This window comes from Lichenostomus cassidix, chromosome 5 (assembly GCF_008360975.1).
Source record: "Lichenostomus cassidix isolate B80296 chromosome 5, HeHo_3.0, whole genome shotgun sequence".
NCBI classification, from domain to species: domain Eukaryota; kingdom Metazoa; phylum Chordata; class Aves; order Passeriformes; family Meliphagidae; genus Lichenostomus; species Lichenostomus cassidix.
Window position 1 is genome coordinate 18983335 of NC_139486.1, and position 19988 is coordinate 19003322.

At 36.5% G+C, this 19988-nt stretch overlaps 1 long non-coding RNA gene across 1 annotated transcript in view; it reads right to left on the reverse strand.

Annotated features, from left to right (window-relative positions):
- Window positions 1–19988, reverse strand: part of LOC146436078 (uncharacterized) — a 113065-nt gene that overhangs the window by 30291 nt on the left and 62786 nt on the right. Inside the window, exons 5-6 of the long non-coding RNA XR_014852506.1 lie at window positions 2870–2983; window positions 1730–1826 (exon numbers count right to left, since the gene is read on the reverse strand). This is a non-coding gene — a long non-coding RNA (uncharacterized LOC146436078). The remainder of the gene's footprint in view (window positions 1–1729; window positions 1827–2869; window positions 2984–19988) is intronic.

Consider the following 19988-nt stretch of genomic DNA (forward strand, 5'->3'; position numbering starts at 1 on the left):
AAAGATTTTTTTTTTAAGCCTGCCTCTGTAAATGATGCTTGGCAACATTTTGGGAAAGTCATTCAAGCTGTTTCTAATTGTCCTTCAATTGTAAAAGAAGTTAAATAAATAACTCTATCTACAGCTCAGAAATTCAGGAAGATTAATTAGATAATGTTATTGAAATCGCTTATAGGCACTCTATAATAATAATGCAGGCCAAAGCACTTTACCGATGTTCATTACTTTCAAATATGATGGAAAGGGAATTTTTTTGGTTTTCAAAAGCTTCAGGTCATATTTACAGATCAACTTCATTTCCAGAATGCAATCCAGATGTATTGTTACGGATTTTAAAATAAAATTATAGCTTTAAGGTAAAACATGCTAATAGGAAAATTAACTCGTACTGATGAATCATAACATGAAGTAATTTCCCTTTTAAAACAAAACTAAAACCTTGCTTTGCTCCCTTAACCCAGATGGTATTCTTTCAGAAGAGGTAACTTGGATCCATCTTGGATCTTTTATACTTCCTAAAACACTCTGCATTCTTAAAAAAAAAAAACCCTATATGGGAATTAAGGATATTTTCCTAAAGTAGTCTACTCCCAGTTGTAAACCCTCTATTAGAAAATTAAGAAACTGTTAGCTGAGTTATACTTCCCTATCCTTTATATGACTTCTTAAGAAAGAGTACCCAAGTACCTCACCTGCTCTCTCTTTTCTATCTCTGTCTTTCTATTCCTCAGAACCAAAAGAACTCTCCCAAAGACTGAAAAGGTCTTCCTGGATAGTGATGTAATGTTCTCAAGTAGAATGGATGCTGGAAAGACACAGAGAGACTGAACAGTTTGTTTGGATAGTGAGGCAACCCTGCTGCCCTGTTGCCAGCTGGAGCAGAACAGTTTCTGCTTCTGCAGCAGCAGGTCTGAGCAACACAACCTGGCTGCTTTCTGGAATGTGTAGACCTGAATCTGATTTCAACAAAGGTTGCTTCACACCACTCAGGTGGTGGAAATGAGTCTGAAAGTGAGTATAAATCGTATTTATACCTACTACAAGGCTTCTTTATATGGCTAAGTCAGTGGAAAATTGCTTTGGTGTAAATGCACTTTAGGCTCTCATACTTTTAATTTGGAATAAAAAAGGAAAGAAAAAGAGAAAGAAAACCCTTTCAATGTCCCAGGTTAAGGCTGGATAACAGCCATACTGTAACATAAGCTAAGATTTCAAAGGTGTCTCAGGAAACAGGTCTCCAGCTTCCATTCACTTTTCAAGGAGGCTGAGTGACTCACTTCCTGAGACCTGTTCGAAACCCTATCCAGAACGATTACTCTGTCTGCATACAACTGGATTGTTTTCTAATGACTGACTAGAGTCTGACAGACCTACTACCACAGAGTCTACTTTTGGTCAAGAAATAGTGCTCTTTTTTATCAACATTGGAAGATTTTACCTAGCAGTACATGTGTTCAAGTTATAGCTGACAAAGACATTGTTTTTGCCTATGGCATCACTGTAGTGCCACCTCAGAGGAGCTAATCAGAATAAGGTTTAGCTTGTGCTCAAATGCTTACATGGCAGGTTCCCAAACAAAACACCAGGTGTTAGTCATCCTGTAGGTCTCAGTACTCCCTTCAAGTCAACAGTGAACCATTGCCCCGGAATTTCAAAACCAGCCTGCAGCAGAATTACTCTGTGACCAGCTGGTGACTGCAGGGTCAAGGATTTTTGATCCACACTTAACCATTGTCATCATTTTCCTGAACTGCCAGCAGCACTCACAAAAGCTGGACCCCATTCTATTAAAGGAGATGCCCATGCCTCCATTCTGAGTAAACAGACTGAGAAGTTACAGCAAGACATCTCAAAAAGAAAATTGCAAGAAATATTTTGTGTTGCTAGTTAAGAATCAAATACAACACAGCTAAACTAACTCAAGGAAGCTGTTTTATTTCTCTCTACAGTCAGTGGAGAGAGACAGGTACTTGGAGAAGACTGTCCCTCTCTTCCCTATATTATAGAAACAGAAGGGATTACCCATCCTTGGAAGTTAAATTTTTCTGTGCTTTGATGAAAGAGATGCCTTTAACAATGAACTTATGTTAAACAACTCCAGTTTCTGGTCTTAGAGCTTTAATCGCAATATCATCAAATTTATGCATAATCTTAACATTGAGAAAATTTAATTGTTCAGAAGCTGATATTGTGTTGTATACCTTTGAGAATTTTATTCGCTCATGATCCATTGAACACACTGTGAAATTCATACATAGAGAGATGCAGATACATACACACACATGCATATGCGTTGTATATTCAAACAATATCTGAAACAATGTAAAACAGCCAAAGGTCCTCTTTGGAAAGCAGAAAGCCAAAAGCACAAGGTGATTAATGATGATGGATTTTATTGATTTTATTAGCAAACAAGGCCTCAAACAACTTTTCTTTGTTCTATGGATGCAAAAATCCCAGGACACTGTGCATCAAAGTATTTTTCAACTTATGGTGTTAGAAGCAAGGTCACTGAATGGACTGGGTTTCTTACCCTTCAGTAAATAATATTAGAAAATATCTCTAGTTTTAGCCCTTGCCAGACTTTTGCAATACTAAATGTCAAATTCTTGGTATGAACATCTAAACTGCAATTCACCCACTTGATTTTCAATCCTTGTTTTGAAACCAGCCCATGATGGTTCTAAACTGCAGGCATTTTCCCCACTTACTATCCACTGTTAACCATCTACATCTTTATTAAGCTATCATAGCATTAATTTGGATTAATACAGCCTTTGCAAATTACAAATCTCTAATATATAGGAGACCCAACACAGATGTGAAGGAAAGAGCTTTTGGACTGTAACAAGCAAATCTTCTTACTTACCTGTAACCATCTACGCATTAAACTTCAGATGTAAGCTGCCTGCTCTGGGTGCCTGTGCCAGAAAAGAGAGACAGGCTCCTGAAGATGATTAATTTATCTTAGGTTAGCCAGGACCTTAAGAAAGAGGAGAAAGAATCTGGAGGTGTCTAAATTTATTCAGTGACTATAAATGGAGTCTTGGTAAATAGCTTCTACCTTTAGGAGGCTAAATTTAGGAATGATTATTCCCACTCCTACTGACTGTGCATAAGTCCTCAGTAAATATCAGTCAAATCAAGTGTAAAGATTTTGTGCCTTAAAACTGAACACAAGACAAAAGTCTACAGTAGAAGCTGATTTTGCATTTACAGAATTACAGAATTATAGAATATTTTGAGTTGGAACAGTTGCTCAGAGCCTTGTCCAAATTAATCTTGAATGGTTCCTGGGATGGGACATTTACCATCTTTCTGGGCACTCTCTGGTCTCTCTCTCTCTCTCTCTTCTCCCATATTGCATATTTTTTAAAATATATGCAAGATTAAGGAGTGTACACCAGGAGTGTCCCTTCCACTCATACTTAAGGTATAATAGAAGGTTAGTTTGACCTCCATTTTTTTTTCTGTGTGAGTGCTTTTCAAATTAAACAATTATTTTAGGCTAAACAATTTCTAAGCTGTTGTTTTCTCTGTGTTCCCAATCTAAAGTATTTTAATATATCCAAATGTCTTCTTTTTAATTACTCCAGAAAATATACTGAGCAAAATTAAGGTTCAAATACATAATCTTGACTTAAATGTCAAATCAGTCTTTCAGACAGCAATAAGTGATTGGAATTTTATGATTTTTGTTGGCAATATATTCCCATACAGAAAGAAATGTCCTAACACAAAACTCCATTACCTTGAGATTAATTGATAATCTGACTCTTTTTTCTGTGGAAATGTAAATTACTGGTTTCTCCAACCATGAATCTTGATTTGATTATTGTGGCCATAAACTACCACAACACTGACAATGCACTACAAAGGGAATCTAACCAATTGTTCCTAGCCTTCACTGCCGTGCCAGTAATATGTGGTAGCAAATTTGGAAACTAGAAATAGGACTCTATTTGAAACAGGGACTAGGATGTATCTCAGTGGTTTTTAATCTGCCAGATGAGTAGGCTGAACTCCTGAAGTCCCCTTATTTGTACCAGGAGATAGAAATAAAATCCATAATAAACCTATGGATGAATTGCACCACTGCTGTGTGGGATTCTCTGCTGTTCTTGTAATATTTGTTCTCTAAAGTCATCACAGCATTAAAAAAAAAAAAAAAAGAAAAATAAACCCAAATAAAACAACAAAAAGCCAAGCAAATCAACAAACAAAAAAGTCTACCTTAAGGAGTGGACCTAATTACAATACTTGGAGCAGGAACCATACACATAGTTTTTTAAGTTAGAGGCCTTGGCCTGTGATTTGAGACCAAGTTCCACCTCTGTTAAGAACACAAACCAGAAGACACTTTTAAAAGTCCCCAGACACAATGCAGACAGCCCAGCACTCCTAACCAACAGCCAGGCACGTGGCTCCAGCCGGCAGGTCTAATGAACAAGATTAGTGCCTGTTTTATGAATTAAAATTTGATGTAAAAAATAGTGTTTCATTTTCTCAGCAACCTCAGTCTAATTATTAACAGCAGTTTCAGTTGGCAAAATTCACTATTTTTCCTCCTTTCCTTTGTAAGTGAAAAGCCTCAGCCTCTTATTTATTTTCTTTCTCCTCTAATGCTCTTGTAGTTCTATGCCAGCTGGTTCTGCTACTTTCTTTTTTCCCCTCTTTTATATGGTTTCATTTTCCAGTAAAAGAAATATATAATGTATGAATTTCTGTAAAAGCTCACACTTTCAGATTTGTTTATTCCCATTGTTAGCAATCCAAAGTAGCCACATGTTCACAGCATGTTCTGTCTGGCAGGAACACCCGTTGCTTAATTTCCTACCACCACCCTCACAATCCTGGCAGGCTCTGGTCAGTCAGATGCATTTGTTTTCCCTAATTGCCTGATGGCACTTTCAGAAATCCTTTTCATTGGGAAATGAGTGATCACAGGAGACTTCTCCAGACATAAGAAAGACTGATAGTCAGTAGGCTGAAGGAGGTCAAAGAGTGTTGTTTGCTAGACTGTAATGAGCTTAAAAATGTCTTATTAACTGCTATTTAAACATCATATTAATCCCCTATTTTTTTCTCCATCAATTCTCACAGACACTGTTGCTCTCCAAAGTAAGATCTGCAGCTCAAAGGACACTGAACTGTCAGTAGCTTCAGGGATCACTGACTTAATAAGTCCACACACATTATTTGAAAGTTATGATTGCTAAGAGATGGAAAATAGAACACCTTTCAGAATTCAATAATTCCAATAATGCAATAAAGCATTACCTCCTAAAAACTTATTGCAGAAAATCTCTCCAGGGAAAAATAATTTCAGAGAACCATAGAACTGTTCATCCTGGAAAAGACCTTTAATATCCTCTCATCCAACTGTTCACCCAAAATCTCCAAGGCCCTAAACTATTTCTCCAAATGGCACATCTACATGTCTGTTAAATATCTCCAGGGATGGCGACTCCCCTGGGAAGCCTGTTCCAGGGCTTGAACACCCCCCTATTTGCGAAACAACTTTTCCTTATATCCAATTTAAACCTCCCCTGGTGCCAATTGAAACCATTTCCTCTTGTCCCATCACTTGTTACTTGGGAGAAGAGGCCAACCCTGACCTGGCTACAAATACCTCCTTTCAGTCTGTGAGGAGTGACAAGGTCCCCCACCTTTCCTCCAGGCTGAACAATCCCAGTTCCCTCAGCTGCTCCTCAAGACTTGTGTTCCAAACCCTTCCTCATCTCGGTCATCCTTCTCTGGACACGCCCCAGTACCCCAATGTCCTTCTGGTGAGTGGCCCAAAACTGACCACAGCAGTTGAGTCCTGGCTTCAGCAGTGCCAAGCACAGCTGGCAATTTCCTCTCGTTTTATGTTATCCCTCCCAGCCTTTAGTGGGAATCTGCATAGCAGAAGTGGTTCAACTAATATTACCACAGAGGCAATTACCAGTCCTTTTTCTGGAAATACTCTCTATGTTGTTACCATACAGTTTAATGACTAAATACTTTCAAGTGGGATAGTCTGAGAGGTTAAACAGTTCAAAGTACTGGGTGGGAATCTGAAAAATCTCTAGTGCTCTAGATTCAGTTTTATTTTGGTACACAGATTCTTTCATTTTAATGCAAGTTTTCATTTGACTGTTATGAAATTGTTACATATGCACAGGGTAGAATTTTTTTTTTTAATGGGAACACAATAGGAAAGAAAATCAAACCCATCCTTTCCAGTAGTGGGTTTGTCAACTGATTTTATCAAGTCATGAACAAAGCCATCCCCACTTGGATAAACATACTACTCTAAGAATGTCAAAAGGGAATTAATTGATATTCCAAGACTTACCATAATGTTTCTCTTATTGTTCACTTGCCAATGGATACCTAATCTGTGCATAAACTTTTTCATTTTTTTCCTTGGAGCCCTTACCCTTTGTCCTTTGAGGAGCTATGCAGAATCAAAGCTGTACAGAGTCTTTTGCCTTGAACACATTTTGTCCCACATCTTAATTTTCTTTCATGAATGCTTCACAAATCTCTATGCAAGAAAAGAGCCAAAGAAACAACAAACTGCCCCTAGTCTCTCTACACAGTAATATCCTACAATGAGCATCTAACCTTTTGTCTGACATTTTTTCTCATGATTTGTGAGTGTTCTTATGCTATCTTGGTTATGATTGTGTCAGTGGTATGTGAGAAACACGTTCTGTATCCTGGCTCTATAATATTAAAATGCGGATTAATCATAAATGTAAAGCATCTTAAGTGATTTGGTATGAATGAGCTGAGTATGAAAGGGCATACATATACAAATACAGCCAGGATATTTGACTACATTAACAAAGCTTTCTTACAAAAGCTTTAGGTGAGTATTTAAAAGTCTTCTTGAAAGGAGAAAAGAAAAAGCACGGAAAAAAATAGTAATAAATTTAACAATTAAATGATTCTTTCATCATGTGCTTCATCATCAATCCAGTTTTCGACATTATTGAGGACAGAAATCATTATTTCATATATTTTCTTTATTTCACACATTTTTTTTATTTCACTTTATGCCTTGAGCAATTTTAATTTATATTTGTATTTTGAGTCTGTTGTAGTTTCAAAATGCATATATAGTGTGGAGAAACTAGATCTTAGTTCTGTTGTCAGCATAAAAAAACCATCAGCAAGGAAAAAAGGTGCAAGTGGCATTATGTCTCTGTGGCAAAACTCCAGGCACAGACATTCCCCAAAGATTCCCCAAAAATTTCTTATGCTTTTTGACAGTTTCCCTTGAATCACTTTCAATCACATCTGTATTGATGATCTTGCATCAAAAACTTCTTCCTCCTTACTCGGAAATAAATAAATAAAACATCAAACCAATAAAAATTTCTAGTACTGGTTTTGTTCAGTGACTGTTCCATGTATAACCAAGTAAATCAGTTTTTATATTTTACTATTAATACACTAATGGTCAGAAGCCTCAGAGTTTCAGCTGCTGTTGTGCTCCACCCTCTAGAGATAGATTGGAGGCTCCTCTGGCTATGAAAAGTTCAAAATGCATAAGAGAAAACACATGTAAAAGAGAGAAATAATGATTTTTTCCATCAGCTTTGGTATTTTGTATTACTTCCTTTTTTACCTTGGAATAGGTTTTTTACTGCTGAACTTGAAATTACTTCCAATTTTGATCTTCTCAAATATTGACACAGGGATGCACAAAGAGAGTCGGGGCTTAAGCTTAGATAGTAAGTAAGTATGACCTACCATGATGACTAATTTTTACAGCCAGTCATGCTTTTCAAAGGGAGGGGTGCCTAACTTGAGTTACAGCACTTTCACTACAGTCCCTCTGCTGTTAATAAAATCATATGTGGTGGCTGCGTTGCTTTACCATGCACCCACCTGCCCTGTCCATCAAATGTGACTATTAATTCTAAGTGTGATCTAAGTGTGATACTGGGAAACATGGAGGACTTCTCTGAGTATGATGGTTCATACTTTGCTTAGTCATTTTTTAAATTTTTATATATATATATATATATATATATATATACACACATACTATATATTATTAAAAAACATTACATAGACTTTTGGTTCCAGCCAGAGTTCAAGATACAAATCTCCTCAAGTGTTATCTATTGAGTTCCTTTCTCAGACTCACATACCACAGAAAAATCAATTGTTAAAGTGCATAAGAAAAAAACAAAACAAAATGGAAAAAAAAACCCCATGATTAAAGAGAGTTTTTGGATAAAAACAGATCACATCTTGGGCCATTTCTGTATACACTTTAGGTCCAGGTACACTTCTCAATACTATTTTCTATGCATTTAAATTTAATTTATTTGGTGCTTTAATATTTTATAGATATGGTTTGTGACTAGGTGGGATTAGGGGTGTTGTTTACATGCTCAGGGGTTTTTAAATGGAAATCATGTTTTCTTAATTCTGCTAAGATGTCAAGAGGCTCTTAGGTCTGGACACCTATAAATTAAAATTTGTTGAGATGAGGATGATAACTAAAAATATGTTGTTAAGCTTCTTGGGTCATGGCTGTAATATAAAGTTTGAGTAGAAAGGAAATCAATCTCTTATACTGCCATCATTGCAATGTAACAGATATGAACAAACATTTTCATGTGCAGCAAGAAAAATAACATTTTGCGCTTAAATAAATTTTCCAGTCTGGTTATCTCAAAGCATATCACTATCATGGAATAAGTAATTTAAGGAAGGTATTCAAGTCTTGATCAGGAGTAGAATCTACAGTAAATTTTTTTTTAACCCCCCAAATGAATTGTATTAAAAAAATGCTTCATTATATTTATTTAATGTTTTATTTGCCTCTTTCTCTGCTGTTTTATAGTAAACAAATGTCCCCTTTTTCCACCTGGAGGAAAACCAACAGGAAACCTTGGAAATTAAAGAAAACTATAAAGAACATAATTATGAATAAGAACAAGAAAGACTAAAGTGCTTTGTGCAAGGAGAGAGTGTTTTGTCAATGAATAAAAAACAAATTGTCTGAGTTTTCTCATTAAGTTTACCTAACATATGTAATTATTATGATTGGTAACACATGGTATTCAGAAATCAGTCTTGAAAATGTGTTTTTACAGTGGGTGGCTATTTTTCGTACGTGTGTGAAGGATTTTATTCTTAACTATATTCGAAAGTCTGTCGACAATACAGCTGGGCTTTCCCCATTGTTCTCAGGAACCATACCACCAGCCCATACAATATTGTATTGCCCCAGTGACTTTACCAGAGCTGTGCCAAATTACTCCAGCTGGGTGCTGGGACCCTCAAAGTGAAAGGAAACCATGGTCATTACAAATCAATAGTCTCAACACTCAGGAAGATTTCATATCCATTTTGTTTTAATACAAAGAGCTACAGACATTGTTACAAAGACATTCTCACCTAGGAAATGTATTCTTTAATTTTTCTGATAATTTAACATGTACCATTTGTTTTAGAATGACTAGTGTTACATAGTTTATTAATAAGAAATAAGAATTCTCTATTGATTTAACTCAGTACATTTACAGGACGGATGCCAAAAACTTTGTCCATGTTCAACATGCTTGAATCATGGCAATTGGTGTCTGAATTTACTCAAGATAAAAATAATTTTCTATTGTTAGAGTAGGAGCACAAGTTTATCACTGGAGAAGAAAAGCTGCATATTTGAAAATTGGAATGGTAGTCATTTATTCCAAATTATCTAGCTCAAGTCATATTCATGTTTGCTTGCCATGCACACTTTGAAGCACAGAATGAACAGGCACACTCATTTTTTCAATCTATACGTCAGGGACCAGTGGTATTACTGGTGGCATCTGATATAAAGAAAAAATCCTCCATATTATTATAACATAAAATAAGTAAATAACAGTCATACATGTATTTGTAGAAACCATCATGTTTATATGTAGGATATGTCTGAATACTCCTAGCAGTCTTAGTCTTCTGTATTTAGGCAGGAGAATGAGTCAGGTGTGATTGTAAAACTGTTGCTGCAAGCTGAGCTGGAGTGAGCTACTTCTGTGAAATTTATCTCAGACGCAGTTTTATTCCATAGAATGCGTGAAGATGCTTTCTGTACTCCAATTGGAAGTTAGGCTTTCTCCTGTTTATTGAAGAATTGGATCATAAATATTCAGCTCTAGGAGGAAAACACAATGCTAAGAAAATCCAACTCCCTAAAGTTTTTAAGTGGGATGTACGAGTAAGCAGATCCTCTCACTTTCTTTTCAATCTGCAATCTCTAACAGGCTGTTTTCCTCTTCACCACTTTATTGCAGATGTCTTGACTTTTAGCCTTTTATTCCTCTCAACTTCTTTATATGAAAAATAAAATGGATGTTCACACCCAATTCACAATAATGTCTGTCTTTGTTCATTGTGTCAATATGCTTATGGCTGGCAGCAATCAGGCTGAGATGCATCTCATAAACTTGTGCATACTCCCATCAACAGAAAATATAACCACGAAAAAAAATCCATTTAATTAGAGTATGAATAAACCTGAATTGTAAAAGTGTAGAGCCTTTCCCTTTTTCACTTCCACTTTTTTGAATTGGGAATTGCTGAGACTGGCAAAAGGAAGGAAGTGTGCCAAAACTATTTTAATAGTGTATAAAACTATATAAAGGGACTGGTAATTAATCAACAGCCATTGTCTGAACTAGTCAGCATATCCTTCAGCCTACATACATCTTTTTGTGCAGATAATACTTCAGGAACATGGGGAACGCTACCTGTCAAGCTAACCTGACACAATTTTAGTTCCTACAAGCTTTTCTCTCAGAAAAAATAATTGTAGGATCATTAATCCTAAATGATAGGATGATTCAGGTCTGAAAAGACTTCAGCATGTCTCAAGTCCAACTGTGGCTCAGAACAGGGTAAACTTTAAGGATAGGGCAAGTTGCCAAGGCTTTGTCCAGTCAGGTCTTGAACACTTCTGAGGAATGAGGTCGGCCAACCTCTCTGGATAACCTGCTCCAGAACCTGACAGTCCTCATGGTGGAACAGCTTTTCCTTTAATATTAAGGGGAAAGACTCCGCTGTATATTAAAACTCAAAGCATATCTTCTCCACAGTTTCTAAAAACATACACACAACCACAGACACGCAAACACAGAAAATCACATAAAATGTACATACAGCCAGCTGTAAAACCAGGACAACACATACACACAGGACCCCCACCCAGGAAAGTACACAGGGTAAGACATTTATGAGTTGACAGGACAAATTGTGGGGATCATGCACAGGGCTTGGCCAGACAAGGACATTCAGCAGCAGCCTGTTTACAAGTGGCACGCCCTCCCCACTGCCCTTTTAATTTCTTCCTGATCCATCTTAATCCCTTCATTCTCCTGCTATTGGCCGTTCCTGTAAACATGCAACACATTTTGCACAATTACACAAGCCCCCCCAAATATTCCATAGGACATTTGTCACTTTTCATGAGACCTATGGTTGTCTTGTTTCCCCTCATTTTACCAGTTATGAAGTTCCTTATGAACCTCCTCAAGCCTTTGAGTAGTTTCATCAGTGGCTTGAGAGCTCTGGGCCTCTGTGGGTTTGCTGTTATCTGCTCTTCCTGAGGAGCTGAGTCTGGATGTTTAATGAATTACTTCCTCTGTCTCTATTCCCAAACTGAATGTTCGTATATTCCACATTCCCTCACATTTCTATCCAGGCACAAGCTTTCCTGTTTCAACTTATGCTGTACTGCATCTTCCTGTCTCACACCATTATATGTCTTCACTTTCTTGATATGCTTCTCATAGATACTGGGATTTTCTTTTGAGTCCTGCCTAAGATAGCTTCTCCTCCAGGCTGAGCCCCCGACTTTCAGCTGCTTCTCACAGGGAAATTCCTCTGGTCACCTTGGTGGCCTCTGATGCATTTCCTGAAGTTTATCAATTACTTCCTTGTGTCTGGAATACCCCAAAATGTGCACAGTATTTTCAGCATGGTCTGACAAGTGCTGAGTAGATGGGAATACTCCATTTGCTCAGTCAGCTGACCATACTTTTGGCCAAGGATGTTGTTGGCTGTCTTTGCTGCCAGGCTGCACTGCTGGCTCATATTCATGCAAAATCTACCAAGAGACCTACTTATCACTTGTAGCCAAGCTTCTACCTCAGACAAGCCTCAACCTATATCACTATTCTTCCTTCATATGGCCAGGATTTTGCCTTAGACTTTGTTTAACTTCATAAGGTTCCTCTCAGCTCTTTTCTTGATTGTTGTAGGTCCCCCTTCATGGCAGTCCTTCATTTACACTTTATCAACTGGCTCCCCAGTCATGGTCTCCTGATCTTAAAACTGGGATCTACTAGTTGCAGCAAATATAAAAGGACAGTAATGTGGGTTTTTTAAAAACAATGCTTTTTTGTAACCCCTCTATAACCCTCTTCCTTTCTAGATTATAAGTGGCAAATACATAGCATGGTGAGTTAGCTGAGGTGATGAAGTTTCCTGAGGTGCGTTGCTCTTTCACTGCCTGAGATAAAAACTTGTATGGTGTATGAAAAAAAAAACCAAAAACAAACCAAATCAATACATAACCAAAATACATTCCCAGAAAACCAAACAAACAAACAAATGAGCAAATTAGTCTAGAAATTCAGTTCCCTAACTATGTTCACTGAATGAATCTCCTTCCTTTTCTTTTCTACTTGAAGTGTTCAGAAGGTTATTTTTCTAGGAGTGTCTTTACAAAATGTGCCCTAAAACCTGGCAATCAAGATTACAATACTGTATTAGCTTTCTAAAAATATGATTGGGAAATCAATCGCTACTTATATTCCATTATATTGAGAATATCTATTGTTAATCTATTAAAGCTTTCACTGCAAGGTAACAGAAGGAAGAAAGCATATAACAGACAGTAAATAAAACCTCCAGGGTAGCAAACGCTAAATTTTAAGAATTATTAAATAACTACACAAAAGAACATTTAATTCAGATGTTCTCAAATGATAATTCTGATATTCAGTTCTCAGAGGGACCAAACTAACAGTGACTTCAGGAGAAACTTGAAGATATAGTGCTTAGAACATTTTGTTTTGAAGGAAAAAATCAGATAGAAAACATGCTTAAAAGTACTATGTGTGTTGGCATGGAAACCAGAGTGATTAATCACAAAAAAGTGAAGTTGAGACAGCACAAGTGTCAATTTCTCCTAAAATACACCATCAGAATATAAGCACAAAACTCTACTAAAGAAAATTATAAAAAAATACTGAATATGCAATAAAAATGCCTCCAGAGAGGTTACTACGTATGAAGAAATGGAGATATAGTATCTTTGAGCAATTCTACCTCTTGGGATAATCATGACACTGATATTGACTCATGTTATCTGGGTTGATATTTTAGGGAAATTAACCAAGTCCTTTTGTGATGATCCTTTAAAGATAATGTTTTCATCTAACTAATAATTTTGGCTATATGACAGACAAACCATGAAGTAGATGCCCATGGAGTATTGCTGCTAAGCCTCTGGGAGATAAAAGGCTTTGTGAGTATTTCGTAAGGGTTCCTATTGGCTTTCTATTGATGTCTGATAATACCTTGGTTGTCTTGAAATAATCTCAGGAATGTGAAGTTTAAGGAATTTGACAGGTATGTTGAGGGCCAAATTCCCTTTTTTCCATGCAGTTGGAGCACATGGACTAATTCTGCCTGCATCCCAGAGCTAAGAATGTGGCTCAGCTCTGCTCAGAAGGGTGTGTGCTGCACAGCACATCCCCATGCCAGGATTACTCTCCAGGTGCACAGGCCCTTCTGACAACAGTATTGTCTTTCACAGTTTCCTAGTAAATGCCAGGGCTGGTATAAAGCATGGCTGAGAGGATTAGTTGTATAAAATCACTTCTACAGACTTCATGAGCAGTCAGTCTAGGCTGAAGGGGTCATCTCCTGCTTTCTTTTGGCCCCCTCAACCTCATTCCTATTCCTTCCCTTCTGGTAAGTCCAATGTGATTGGGATACCTTCATGTACTGCAAGTTTAATCAGATTCAAAATCCAAGTGTTTCAAGTGAGGAACTGCAATAAATGGTGGAATCGGGGAGAATGATGGCATTACCATGGTAGTGTTGGATTATATACTTAAGGATTTATTCAACTCTGCCTGAATTCAACAAGAATATTTTATTGAATTTTATTAATAATTTGCCTGAATTTTTTCCTTATATAGGGTTTTATGGGGTTTGAAGTTTTGTTTTGCTGGTTGGTTGGTTGGGTTGGGTTTTGTTATTAAGTCTAAATAGCCAGTGACTGCAGATTTTATCTAGAGGCTCTTTACAGATATATGGTAGAAAACATGAATTTGCACCTGAATCTTCAGATATCAGATAAACTTCAGGGTCTTCAGTCACATGTCTCCCATGATCAAGCAGCAGACCCTACAGAAAACCAGAGAAAAGAAAAAACAAAACCAAACATGGAGGTGTCTAAAAGAGACGTCATAATTTCTTCAATTATTTTTAGTGTCTTGATGTGCAATCAGCACTGAATTACTTTGTTTCTTGGATTTTCTGTCTGTAAAACTAAGAAGTCTCCCTAAATACCTCTTTATCTGTGTGAAAAGATTTATTGGTTTATAAAAAAGTAGCATTTTGAAGCATAGATACTCTGCATTACTTTTTGGGATTTTGATTTTTTTTTTGTTATGGTTTGGTTTGGGATTTTTTTTTTGTTTTACTTTTGCAAAGAACATGCTTGCCTTTGCAGCTATGTGCCAGATTATCTGTGTCATGCAGAACTGCATGTGCTTTCCTTTTGACATCCTGTATCAGCACAGCAAATTGTTTCACTAAGTGCCACTTATTCAGTAAGTGCAACAAAATTAAAGCTGAAGATGAATCATATATGAGGGCAGGGATCAAGGAGCTGTTTATTTTACAAATGTCTCTAATAGGCATATTTCTTCTTTAGATCAAGGAAATATTTGACTCATATCAATAGAAGCATCAGTATCATGAAAGGGCATCTGTACTTTTCAAGGCTTTGTGTATATAATTAATTTTCAAAGAAATTTCATCACTTCTTCATGCATTACTTCTGCATTACAGTATTTCTTAAGTGTCAGTGATTTGTAACTCTAATTGTCAAGGGTATGATTCATAAAAGTGAATTATTTTAAAGGCAAAAAGATAGAAAGAAGGGTCAAGGAACTGCATATCTGCAGTTCAAGAAAACTTGGTAGGACTGTTTTAAATTATCCAGCAAGGCTTATAATCTAAGCAAAAGTCTGAAAGCTAAATTTGAAAAGGCATCAAATAAACCACTAAATGTTATCTCTTTTATATATTTATTTCAATTCACAGAATATTTAATATGATCATTACTCTGTCAATGCATATGTACATTATACAGGAAATCTCTAGTAGAGCATTCATAATGACTAAATGGCCACATTTGTGTATTTATAGAACGTGCCTATCTGGGTTGATGTAGCAAAGTGAGTCAAGGTAACGACTACTGAATCATAATCATCTGCTTTGGAAATCATTCTGGCCTACCTCATAGTGTATGGATATGTCATAAGTTAAATTTGCATTACATACATTTTATGCCTCAAGAAGGTGGAAGAAAGATAATTTTTTTAAGATTTACACCATATTTAGGCTTGCAGCATCAGTTGTCAGTTGTCTTTCAAGTTAAAAATATACTTGGTTTATCTTACTCTAAGGTTTTCTCCCATCAGTGCAGGTAGGAATTAATTTCTGAATATGTCAAATGGTCAAAATTCTTTGAAAGTTTTAGAGAATATCTATTATTTTGGCCTTTACTTTGTAAAAGAGGACATTAGGCACGTTTTTAATACTGTTCAGTGTGTTTGGAAAAATAGAAAGCTCCCATAAATGTTCCCCTCATAGCAAGGTACATCTCTGGGTGCACTTCGTCAAGGTGCTTAGAGTGATGACTTGACTGCAGAGCAGGTGTTTTTCATACAAACCTCACTGAGATAACTGGTCGCCGAATTGTCCATTGTGATGGACCTCCTTGGAGTGCTTCACAGAATGATTTAGATAGTAAGGAACATCTTGCAGCACCTGTGACCCAAGCTCTTTCTCAAAGCTGGAACAACATGGGAGTAGTTTTGCCTTTAGAGTTAGATCATGGTCTATATACAACATCCTTTCCAAAGGAAACCATGGTACATGGATGCACACTGAGGTCTCTCAAATGCACAGATGAGTTGTGGGTACACAGGCATACAGGCTTTAAGAGGGGAGGGACATTGTTCAACTCAATGGCTTGTGGCACAAATTAATTTTTTACGCTGTTACTTGAGCCACGGTTTTACATTACACACAAGAATAAGGTATATAGTGAAATGCACTGACTGTTGCTCAGTCGAAGTGTGTGCTTGGCATTATCAGGGTGAAGAAACATAAAGGGCAACTCGTCATTAACTTCAGAGAATTTATTGCAGAAAAGTTGAAAACCATGTAAAATCCTTTCCTAATTTATGACAGTACAAATAAATGAGAAAAAAAATGTGAAGAGAAGAAGGACAAGAATATCTAGAAGGATGTTTGGTGCAGCCAGTTCTAAGATATGACATTACTTTCATTCCACTCTCTCTGTACTAGTATGAGTTTAATATCTGTGTGCAGCTCCAAGGAACAAAAAATTATTGCAACTAGTCACAATGGTAGCTGTAATCAATAAAAGAAAAATGCCAGAATAATCGAGCTGATTATGTTGAAAATTCTGCCTCCCTGTAAACTTAAAACTAGGAAAAAGGTGTTTGGAGTGTATCTCTAACAAAGTCCTTCTGGCTTAAAGCCAGGTAAAAAATGCCTAAAGAAATAAAGTTTCTTTTAAGGAAAAACGATTTCTTTCCTAGTTCTTTATCCTTCCCTTCCATTACCCCAGGATGAAACCAGACTTAAGCACTGTTTTTGCAAGGCATAATTTCAGAATCTTGCCAACAGAAAAACTGTAGTTGTGGGGAAGGCAGCAAATGATGTCTGCAAAAGATCTTGATTCCAAGCAGATGTCAGTAATAAAAGAAAAGCGAAATCGAGAAAATCCTGAGGCAGAGGCGAGAAGGTGTTACCAAGTTCAAAGTATTTTTAAAGTTTTTCACTGCAGCTACATTTCAGAGGGCCATCAGACCATAACCCGAAATCTGTGAGATCTGTAGAAGTGGTTCACCAAAACTGCTCTTCAGCTTATTGCATCAGAAAGTAAAGACGTCTGTTAAAATAAAATTAAAAAATTAAAATAAAATTTAAAAAAAGAAAGGAACAGTAATGAGGAAGCTCCAGCACTTCAGGAAAACAGACTGAACAGGAAGGCAAAAGGGAATCTGTTATACTACTCAGGCAGCTGAACAGGCTGCTGAACTCTGGCCCAGCGATGGAGAATGTCAAAAGTCTGCCACACACATTTCCTGTTTTGCATTGTTTCATGAATCCCAAACAGCTGCTGTGCCACTGAAGTCAGGAAAAGCCTCACCCAGCTCATTGTTTCAGACATGATGACAAAAAATATTAATGACGCAAAATTAGAATTTTTCATGCCAGGGCCACCAGTCTGTCCCATGGACTTTGACATGGCCATGAATTTATGCTGATTTTTGGCTTACTTCTTACAACTTTAACCTTTGAGATACCAGAAAAAAAATGTGCTACATCTACTATGTTATGCCATCTTATTTATTGTAATATATTTTAATGTAATAGAAAAAACAAAATTACAGACAGTAAGAATTTATATCATCTAAAGGGATAATATGATAGAAAGAGAAAAACTGAAGGGTAATTTAGTTTCTTGGACAGGAAGCTTTCATAGAAAACAGTATTGGTCTTGAAAATCTAGTGTCAGTAGAGAGTTTTAAATTATATTTATTTGGTTTTTTTCCCCTCAATGTGATTGTGTTGACATTTTATTAAAGTTTAAGGATTACAGTTTGTAGATATTTTTCTGAAAAGGTGATTTAGCTCCAACTCAATACCTGATCCACCTGTTGAATTAATGCAAACATTCCCACTGATCTTAAAAAGAGTTGCATTAAATTATGCATTATTTGAATGAAGCAACAAAAGAGTTTAGTGGGATCCTGCATCTATGCTTATTTTTGAGCAAATCCAAAATTATGACATATGATCCCTTGTTTTTACAGAAAAACAGAATAGTTGAGGTTGGAAGGCGTTTCTGGAGATCAAATAGTCATATCACCCTGCTTAATGCCAGATTATCAAAGCAGATTTACAACATCAATTACTTACCCCTTAATGTAAATTATGTCAGTGGAAAATGTTCTTTCAAGAAAATATATATAGGGGGATTCTTTGAAAACTGATGCCATGTAAAGATTTTAACTGTAAAAATACAATACCTATCTCTTTACCAACATGTAATTTTCTCAGCCATCCCCTAGGACAAAACCACTATTTAATTTTTTCGTTACAAATATATGCAGTCCCCTCTCCTCCAAGAAAAAAAATTATAGTTATCAATTACAACTAATGAGCATGTTTCTCTGAAGCTGCAAGAAACAGAAAATATTAAAATACTCTGTAAATGAGTACTGGTTTGTAATGCCTCAGTGATAGACATAGCAAAAAGCTTGTCATACTGTATGAAACCATTTCTTGGCCAGAGATAGTCATCCAAAGTTTTTCTTTCCTTTATTCATCAACTTTGAGACTTCTGTCATTATGAAGTTTGTATTATTCTCATCCATTTGGCAGACTGTCAGGAAGGAGTCAATACTATTAATAGCAAAAGCGACAATGAAAGTTCAAAAGGGAACAAATTCTTTGATATGCTAAGACTGCTGTGTTTATGATTGGTTCAAAATGTTTCAGAAGGAGAACTCATACCACTGCAGCACTAGATATTAGATCTTTAAAGTCAATGTGGAAATCACCAAAGGAAAGTGAGGAAATGGAGTGCTGGAAATGCTGGAAATACTGAAAATAGTGAACATCAGGTTATCAAAGTACCATAATATCAGATTTTATAAACGTACAGAACTGTTAGGGATTCAAGCTTTTGTACACATTTACTGCTGCAAAATATTAGAGTTTATGGTTTGTAAGCACTGCAGTATGGAAGGAAAACAACAGTCAGCAAAAGATTTTCAGAAGATAAAAAAGAAAGGACCAACTTTTTCTGACTTTTTGACAGTTAAAAAAGGAACTATGAGTAAAAAATATTTGCAGCTCTTCTGGAGTATTCACTCAAATACTATACTCGGTAAGCAGTCACATTTATATTCTGGGAGTCTTTGTATTAATTCAGCGTATTTTTACCCTTGTCAGAAACTGCCAGTCCACACAGGAACCAAACAAACTAAAGACTTCAATAATAACCGCCTCTCTTACAAGATTTTCAGCATTTCCCAATGGACCAGGCTCCACAAAATATCTAAAACTTTGGTTTTTTGGGTTTTTTTTAATAAATTTGTCGTCAAAAAGGCTTGACTTGGATTTGCCTCACAGATGGAAATTATAAGGCAATCAGACTGAAAGAAATGACACTTCACTTAGCGCAATTATCTAGAAACTACAACCCTGAGATGGGTTAGGTATCTTTATGACTTACTTTATGCACGAGGTCAGCCAAAATAATCATTCTGGTCCTTTCCATATTAATAGCTACAGTTCTACTTCCTCTCCTCTGCTCTTTTATACTTTCAAATGAGCTTGAAGCCTGATCTTAGAGTCCCAATTTCTGAATGTTTCATAGTTACCCACGTGGAACAGTGGGTAACTTGTTTTAGCTGTGCACCTCACTTGTACACCAAGGAAGTGCTAGCTCATTAGAGCTTTGAACAACACCTAGAAATAGCTGTAAGTGCTAAAAATGTTTACTTTCATGAGCTTCTGATGTCATGCTCTGCATTATACTTACTCTCTGGAATTGCTGTTCAGTCCTTTAAAAACCTAAACATTTAATTTTTATCTCTTGGTTTTTTTCTGGTCTCTCTTTGTGGCATGGGAAGGCAGTGGAGCAG